This window comes from Mirounga angustirostris, unplaced genomic scaffold (assembly GCF_029215605.1).
Source record: "Mirounga angustirostris isolate CCGP_5_RB_7025 unplaced genomic scaffold, mMirAng1.0.hap1 SCAF_9, whole genome shotgun sequence".
In the NCBI taxonomy this organism is placed as follows: Eukaryota; Metazoa; Chordata; class Mammalia; order Carnivora; family Phocidae; genus Mirounga; species Mirounga angustirostris.
In genome coordinates this window covers 72,004,156-72,013,079 of record NW_026991717.1, presented here as the reverse complement: position 1 = coordinate 72,013,079, position 8,924 = coordinate 72,004,156, and the positions used below count along the sequence as shown (strand labels likewise).

Sequence of the window (8,924 nt, the reverse complement as noted above, 5' to 3'; positions counted from 1 at the left end):
TCATTCACGGAACTCGAGACTCCACCCACAGTGGCCCAGGACACTGCACAGTAATCTCTCCAAAACTGTGCTTGCCAACAGTGCAGAGAGACAGGGTCATAATTTCCAATATAGGAAGATATAAGGGGTTTTTTTTTCTTAAAACACTTTATGTAAGAAATTTGTGGGTTAGTGTGTGAGAAAAGATGAGTGATGTTTCTAGAAGAGTCAGTGATGAAAGGGGGTTACACAGAATCTTGAAGCATTATAGCAAAGAGTGACTCCATTCCCCAAATTGCATATTTTGACAGACAATGTGAGAATTCAGTTATGTAAAAATACTGATAAAGGAAAACTATCTGATAGCATGCATTGTGTACTGCAGAAGTAAATTCAATTTCTTGAAATCAGGAGAGTTCTAGAAACCAAGACAGACAGTCACCGTCTGCATAGAAAATGACTCCAACCAGAATTTGGTTGGTGAAAAATAGAATGTCTGCATAACATCCCCTCTGATTTAATATCCACCTCTCCACCTCTCCTGTGCAACTGGTGGACCCCATGCTCACCCACACCTGAGTCTGTCCAGGCCACACGTTGATGGTCACAGTCAATATTGTCCTCTCCCTTTCCTTCTCTTTTTCTTCCTTATTTCTTCTTCTCTTCTTCTTCTCTTCATTCTTGTTCCTTCCACTGTCAGCACAGATACATGAAAAGGTAGGATATCTGGGGTATTGAAATAGTTTCAAGGCCAGTAAGTTTAAGCAATTTTATTCGTAACAAATGACAACAAGTAATGGGATGTTTTCTGTTGAGTTTCCATGGTCACAATGCCCAGAAATAATCCTATCCTTGTATCTGCAAAGAATTATCTGCATAATGGATTTCTAGAGACATGGCCTCCAGGTGTCTGAAGTTGATATGCAATGGCAGAACTGAAAACCTGAGATCAACTTTACAACTTTACACAAACTCTGTCCCTCCCTCTCCCACCCTCCAGTTACCACAGATAGTTGAAAACACATTGGTAAAGATTTTTTCTTTCAAACCTCCTAACGTCCCTTATGTTCTTATAAGATTATCTTAAAGTTGTTATCAAGGGATATTTTTTTAGAGGCTAGATTTTAGGAATTTATAATTTATTTTTTTTTATTATGTTCAATTAGCAAACATATAATACATCATTAGTTTTTGAGGTAGGAATTCATAGTTTATGATTATAATGGGACTGGCTCACATGATTTCTCTTCTCTTTTTGACTGTTCAACCCTGGACTGTCAGAAAGTCTTTTGTTTCTGGTAAAGCTTAGAGTGCCCCCTAGAGGAATGAAGCTGTCAGCAAAGACCACTTCAGACCAAGCAACTCAGCAGAGACATACCTCCAACCCCATTCGTTCCAAGCTTCCTGATGAAGGAAATGGAGATGGTCAGAAATGAAGATACCTGCTTAGACTGAATGGAGATGACAAGTGAACCAAATCCTACTTTTAAAATGGAATTGCATGGAAATTAATATCAGAAAATAATTTGGAAATCTCATCTTGTGCTATTTATTTGATTTCTTTACCTGAGTTCAAAAGAAATCCATAAATATTCATTGAGCTTTTAGTTTCAATGTGGTAATTTACTAGATGTTCGGAATATATAAAAGTGTAATGGAATATTATTCAGCCATAAAAAAGAATGAAATGTTGCCATTTGCTATGACATGGATGGAGCTATAGAGTATAATGTTGAGGGAAATAAATTAGTCAGAGAAAGACAAATACCATGTAATTTTACTCATATGGAATTTAAAAAACAAACCAAACAAGCAAAGAGAAAAAATAAGACAGAGATAAATCAAGAAACAGACAATTAAAGAGAACAAACTGATGGTTACCAGAAGGGAGAGGTTTGGGGGATGGATTCATTGGTGAGGAGTGAAGGAGTGACCTTGTCCTGAAGAACACTGGGTGTTCTGTGGAACAGGTGATCATTCTCTCCTTTCCTCTTTTTGGTGACAAGAATAGAGGAAAATATGGATAAACCTTTATGATGACTTTTATGATTCTTATTACTTTTAACAATAGGAGAAATTTGTGAATACATGAATTATTAAAGTAATGAAACATTACCTGTAGAGTAAAATCCCTTTGACTATCACTCCCAATTCTGACCCTTTTGTCACTTATTACTCTAATTCTTTCTTCAGCCTGGCAATTTGGAGTTGATGTTTCCAGATGTTTTACTAGATTTGAATCAACAGAAAATATATAGTATTTTATTTATAATTTATTACAATACAAATATACATAGTGGCTCTACCTTTCTGCACCTTGATTTATAATCTCCATAGTAAATCTTGTAGGTCTTACTCTATTAGCCCATATGCATCCCTTGTTCCACTACATTCCATACTGTGGATATACTTCCATTTATACATCCTTTCCTCTATTGACTAAAGGTTAAGATTTATTTTATCTATGAAATACTGCACTACAATAAACCTTATTAAGCATTCCTCACATGAGCACATGTTTTTCTAGGAATAGAGACTAGGAAGAAATGAAGGAATAAGCCATGAAGCTAGCAGGTGAGGAAAGTCAGGGACAAAGGGTCTGAAGAAGAATGAAGAGAATTCATGTTCTGATTATTGTGTTGGAAGGTTTTCATTTTCTATTTTTTTTCTTAAAGTGCATTGCAATGGTAGTTTATCAGCTCATTTGATACACTCTTTCTGAAATTCTGTCCTGATACAGAGATAGTGTATAGTTTGCTCCATTCAGCCATTGAGGTTTTCTAAATATAGTAAATCAGCAAAAGCACACCCAAGGAGAAGCCTGGGTATATACAAGGAAAAAAAATTCTCAGAACGAAATTAGACATAGAAAAAATGTACACATTTGCACACATACACACACACACAATTTGAGGATCCTGTCAATAAAACAGAAAGACACTTTATTTTTCCCAAGTCAACAGAGAAAAAGAGAAAATTCTATCAGTGCAATGGAAGAGAAAAGAAAGAAGTGGAAGCATATGGAGCAATACCAAAATATTAGTAATAGGTTCAAACATATCAGTAATCAAACATAGATAAAAAAATTATTGAATTGAATCAAAATTTAAAACTATTGCTCCATATTGCTTAAGAGACAAACCTAAAAGAAGACAACCAAGAAACATGAGCAGATAGGATGGTATTTTCCTGCTGCCCCAGTGTGCAAAGTCTAAAGCCCCCTCCTCACCTGCTAAACCCACCACACCCAAGGAGATATCACAAAGAAATGTCAGTTCTGCAAAAAAAGAAGTCAAAAGGTGTCTAAGAGAACACCTAGCTAGCAAACTAGTTAACTCTTACAAAGGGAAGATCTAAGGGAAAAAAAGACAGGAGCTAAAAAAAACAAATGAAACTAAAAAACTCAGCACAGCAAGGAAGACAATCAACAGTATCAAAAGTCATCCTACGGAGTGAGAGAAAATATTTGCAAACCACCTATGTGATAAGGGGTTAATATCCAAAATGTGTAAGAAATTCCTACAATAATAGTTAAAAAAAAAAAACTAATAAGCCATCAAAAGGTATCTAAGGACTAGAATAGACATTTCTTGAAGAAGACATTCAAATGGCCAACAAGAATGTGAGCACTCAATGTCACTGATCATAAGGACAATGCAATCAAAGCCCCAGTGAGGGTGCCTGGGTGGCTCAGTCGTTAAGCGGCTGCCTTCAGCTCAGGTCATGATCCCAGGGTCCTGGGATCGAGTCCCACATCGGGCTCCCTGCTCAGCGGGAAGCCTGCTTCTCCCTCTCCCACTCCCCCTGCTTGTGTTCCTGCTCTCGCTGTCTCTGTCAAATAAATAAATAAAATCTTTAAAAAAAAAAAAAAGCCCCAGTGAAATACACTTCACACAATCATGTAATTCTATGAAAATGGACTATTCAATTAAGTATTTCAGTATTTAAAATGTTAGTATTACCCACAACATAAAGGTGGGAGAAAAAAACACATACTTTAAAATGTGTAATTTTTTAGTTCCTTTTTAATGATGACTATCTCAATGTATTTACCAGTGCATTTACAATAACTTCTCTGGTATCATCCATGCTTTGTACATTGAAAAAAAAATTGACAACTATTATCAAAAACACAAAATGCAGGTGTTGTCGAGGATGAGAAGAGATTGGAACACTTGCACACTGTTGGTGGGAATGCACAATGCTGCAACCATGGAAAACAGTATAGAGGTTCTTCAAAAAGTATAAAATAGAACTACTATATGATCCAAAAATCCCACTTCTGAGTACATATCAAAAAGAATTGAAATCAGGATCTGGAAGAGATATTAAGCACTCCTATGCTCACTGCAGCACTGTTCACAACAGTCAAGACGGGGAAACAACTTGAATGTCCAACAACAGATGTATGGATAAAGAAAGTGTGCTATATACATAAGTGGAGTACTACTCAACCTTAAAAAGCAAAAAAAAAAAAAAAAAAGGAAATCCTGCAATATGCAACCACATGGATGAAGCTTGAGGACATGATGCTAACTGAAATAAGCCAGTCACAGTAGAACAAATAATGCATGATTCCACTTAAATTGACATCTAAAATAGTAAAATTCATAGAATCAAAGAGTGAATCAAAGAAGAAGTTCCCATAGGCTCTGGGGACGGGGTTATGGGGAGTTACTGATCCATGAGCAAGGTGAAAGAATAGACAATTGCTGTACAACATTGTACCCATAGCCAACAGTCATGTAGGGTACACTTAAAATTTTAAGAGTCTCTATCTCAAGGTAAGTGTTCTTTACATGATACAAATTAAATTAAAAAAAAATAAGATACCACAACATTAACCACCACCAAATGCTTGTGTCAAAACCTTAGAAATAGCCCAAGTCAATCCAATGAATTTCACCAAAGTGTTAATTGGTAAAAGTGTCATGCAGACACCCCAAAAAGACAGTTCATGAACTGGGAGCACTCAAACCAAAATACGGAATGAGGCTCAGGAGTATATTGTTAAGAAAACAACTTATATAGTGAGGAGACAGTGAGTGTCTATTCTTCACAGTGATTGGATATAATATCAGAATTGCTGTAAATATTATCAGAAATTGGTCAGTGGGTACCTCATATCAAATTTGGGGAATAGTTCAAGTTTCGCTTGTGATTTCCAGAGGCACAGCAAAAAAAAGGTGCACGTCAAGTTGCTCTGGCAAAATAAACTAAATTAAGCTTTATTTGTAGGACTACATTGATTTTAAAAAGTGATCATTGCCCAGGGCATTTTCAAGGCTGCTCTGTTTAGTTTTTATTTTAACAAGGGCAAGAAGGTCCAGCAACAGGAAACCTCATTCATGGCTGATGGAAATGCACATGGTATAGCCACATTGGAACACAAGAGTAGGAGTTTCTTACAGAGCTAAGATTCCTACCATATGATCTAGCAATAACGATCTTTAGTGTTTACGCAAATGGCTGGAAAACTTCTGCCTACACAAAAACTTGCACAAAATAATTTACAGCAACTTTCTTCATGATTGCAGAAACAAGAAAGCAACCAAGATGTCCTCAGTAGAAGAAAGGGTAAGTAAACTATGGTACTATGGTAGAGCCAGACAAGGGAATCTTACTCACTGCTAAAAAGAAATGAGCTATCAAGCCACGGAAAGACATGGAAGAAACTTAACATGCATGTTTCTTTTCTTTTCTTTTCTTTTCTTTTCTTTTTTTTAAGATTTTATTTATTTGACACAGAGAGAGAGTGAGCACAAGCAGGGAGAGCGGCAGGCAGAGGGAGAGGGAGAAGGAGACTCCCCACTGAACAGGGAGCCCGATGTGGGACTCGATCCCAGGACCCTGAGATCATGACCTGAGCCGAAGGCAGACGCTTAACCAGCTGAGCCACCCAGGCGCCCCCTTAACATGCTTATTTCTGAGTGAAAGAAGCTAATCTGAAAAGGCTGCGTTCAGTTTGATACCCACTATATGACATTCTGGAAACGGCAAAACTATGGAGATACTAAAAACATCAGTGGTTGTCAGGGGTTAGAGGGAGGAAGGGAAAAACTTCTTTAAGTAAAGAAAAGTCGAACTGGTGAGCAAAAACCAAAAAGTGTAGTGTTATACAAGATTTGGGGGAAGTTTTTTTATGTGCTTTTCTTAATTTCTCAGAGACCAACATCCAATCTTTTCTGGGTTTAGAAGTGATCATTGCTTCTCATAACAGGCCGTGTAATGCATGGCTGTTCTGTACCTTAGAAATTTTCTCACTTGTTCCACATATTTTACTCTACCCCAATACCTTCAACACACACACACACACGTACACACCCACCAACACAGGCAACATCGTTTTCCTCAATTATCCAAAAATATGTGGTGCTATTTTCCCTGATCCTTTCTGGAGGGCACGGCACACACTGAGGTGCTTCTGCAATAGATCGGGGTTTCTCCTTGTCTAGTCTTTCATGCAAGTTTGCCCCTATCCATATACAGCACATTTTCTAAAATCGGTTGGCATCACTGTCTCCTGATAGCTTCTTTCCTCTTTCTCTTTCTGTTTGCAGCTTCCTGCTCTTTGGGATGTTTTTACTATCTTCTTAATAGAGTCTTAGGGAAATCAAGAAATAAATGTGTACTATTAATCTACCTTGGGTTTTTTTTTTTAGAGATTCTATTTTTAAGTACTCTCAACACACAACACGGGGCTCAAACTTACAACCCCGAGATCCAGACTCCCAGCTCTACCCACAGAGCCAGACAGGCACCCCTAGTCTACCATGTTTATCCAAATATCTGAGAAAAATGCTTATTATATACCTGTTTGAATTATTTAAGTTGCATTTCGAGATGCATTTATATTTATAAAGGTTTGGAAAAAAATTTATATTTTAAATAAATTAAATAAAAGTTCATTTAAACCAAGAATATATAACTAATATATAAAGAAATGTATTAATGTTCTGATCATAGCACATTCATAAAATCTACTGATAAGGGGATAATATTTAAAGAAGATCACAAGACACCTGGGTGGCTTAGTCAGTTCAGCGACTGGCTCTTGATTTCCGCTCAGGTAAGATCTCAAGGTCCTGAGATCCAGTGCCATGTCAGGCTCTGCACTCAATGAGGAGTCAGCTGGAGATTCTCTCTCCCTCGCCCTCTGTCCCTCCCTCGACTACCCACGCTCTCACTCTCTCTCACTCTCACTCTCACTCTAAAAAAAACAGTCCTTAAAAATATTTAAAACAGGGGCGCCTAGGTAGCTCAGTCGTTGGGTGTCTGCCTTCGGCTCAGGTCATGATCCCGGGGTCCTGGGATCGAGCCCCGCATCAGGCTCCCTGCTCCGCGAGAAGCCTGCGTCTCCCTCTCCCACTCCCCTTGCTTGTGTTCCCTCTCTCGCTGTCTCTGTCTGTCAAATAAATAAATAAAATTTAAAAGAATAAATAAAATAAATTCAATTCAATTAGCCAACACATAGTATGTCACTAGTTTCAGACAGAGTGTTCAACAATTCATCAGTTGCGCACAGCACCCACTGGGTATTAAGCAACTTTAATTGAAAACATTACATCTGAAAATAAACATGAGTAAAATTTATATTGAAATGAGGATTGCGGATCGATGGTTTAGCTAACTGTGATATGTTCATTCATTGCATCTATGATAAAAGTGGGTGGATGGCACTTACTATAAATATGACAGGTGGGGCTCGCCTTGGCAGCACATATACTAAAATTAGAATGATACAGAGGCCCGTGTGCAAGAATGACATGCAAATTCCTGAAGCATTCCATAATTTCTAAAAACTGCTTGTAATTAATTATGTAAACAACATAAAATGTAAGAATTATGAGAAAAAAAGGTGTAAGAGTCATGTTTGCTCACACTACGTGATTTACCTAAAATAGAAATAAATCACGTTATGATAAGAAGACAAAGTGTTTAGACTAATCACTGTAGCTCTTTCAATGTACCTATTGTTATGCCAGTGTTCCTCCTCACTGTCAATGTCTGTTCAGATGCCTATCTTGGGGCCAAAAGCAGAAAATCTAATCACTCTTTGCTGAAGAGTTCAGGCTACAACCCTCAGATCCTGTTACTGAGGTCTCTTTCTCACTGTTTCATTTCCACAGCTCAACTCTGTTCAGAAAGGCCAGAACTGACACCAGAGTTTGGTTATTAAGTTATCAGTCCTTTGAATTTATACTTTTCCTCTTACCGTAGCTGAACCACAGTAAGCTTCCATGCTTTGTACGCTCAGTTCTGAGCACTGGAGGTGACCACTCGGTCTACTTATATCCTTCCTTCCGCCCCAATACCTTCAACACATGCACACACATGCACACCTGTGCACACGCATGTGTGTACCAATGTGGGCAATGACATCTTCCTCAATTATCTGAAAGTATGTGGTGCTCCTTTTACCCGACCCTTTGTAGAGGGCACAGCACATGCTAAGGTGCTTCCACACTAGACCGGGGTTTCCCCTTATCTAGACTTTCATGCAAGCTCGCCCCCATCCATATTCAGCCTATTTTCTAAAATTGGTTAGTGTCACTATCTGATGATAGCTTCTTTCCTGTTTCTCTTTCTGTTTATGGCTTTCTGCCTTTTGGGATGTCTTTACTAGAGTTCTAAAAGAGTATTAGAGGGGCTTGGGTGGCTCATTCAGTTAAGCTTCTGAGGTCAGCTCAGATCATGATCTCCGTGTCCTAGGATCCAGCCTCCTGTTGGGCTCACTGCTCAGTGGGAAGTCTGCTTCTCCCTTCCCCTTCTTCTCCCTCTACTTGTGCTCATGCACTCTCTCCTTCAAATAAATAAATAAAATGTTTATTTAAAAAAGAGTATTAGAGAACTCAAGAGATAAACGTGTATTATTAATCTACCATGAGTTTGTTCTTTTTTAGAGATTCTAATTTTAAGTAATCTCTACCCAACATGGGCTCGAA

The 8,924-nt window shown here is 38.0% G+C and overlaps 1 pseudogene; it reads left to right on the top strand.

Moving 5' to 3' along the window:
- The first annotated feature begins 7,680 nt into the window (after positions 1-7,680).
- Positions 7,681-7,775, top strand: LOC135361669 (U6 spliceosomal RNA; annotated as a pseudogene).
- Positions 7,776-8,924: the final 1,149 nt, after the last annotated feature.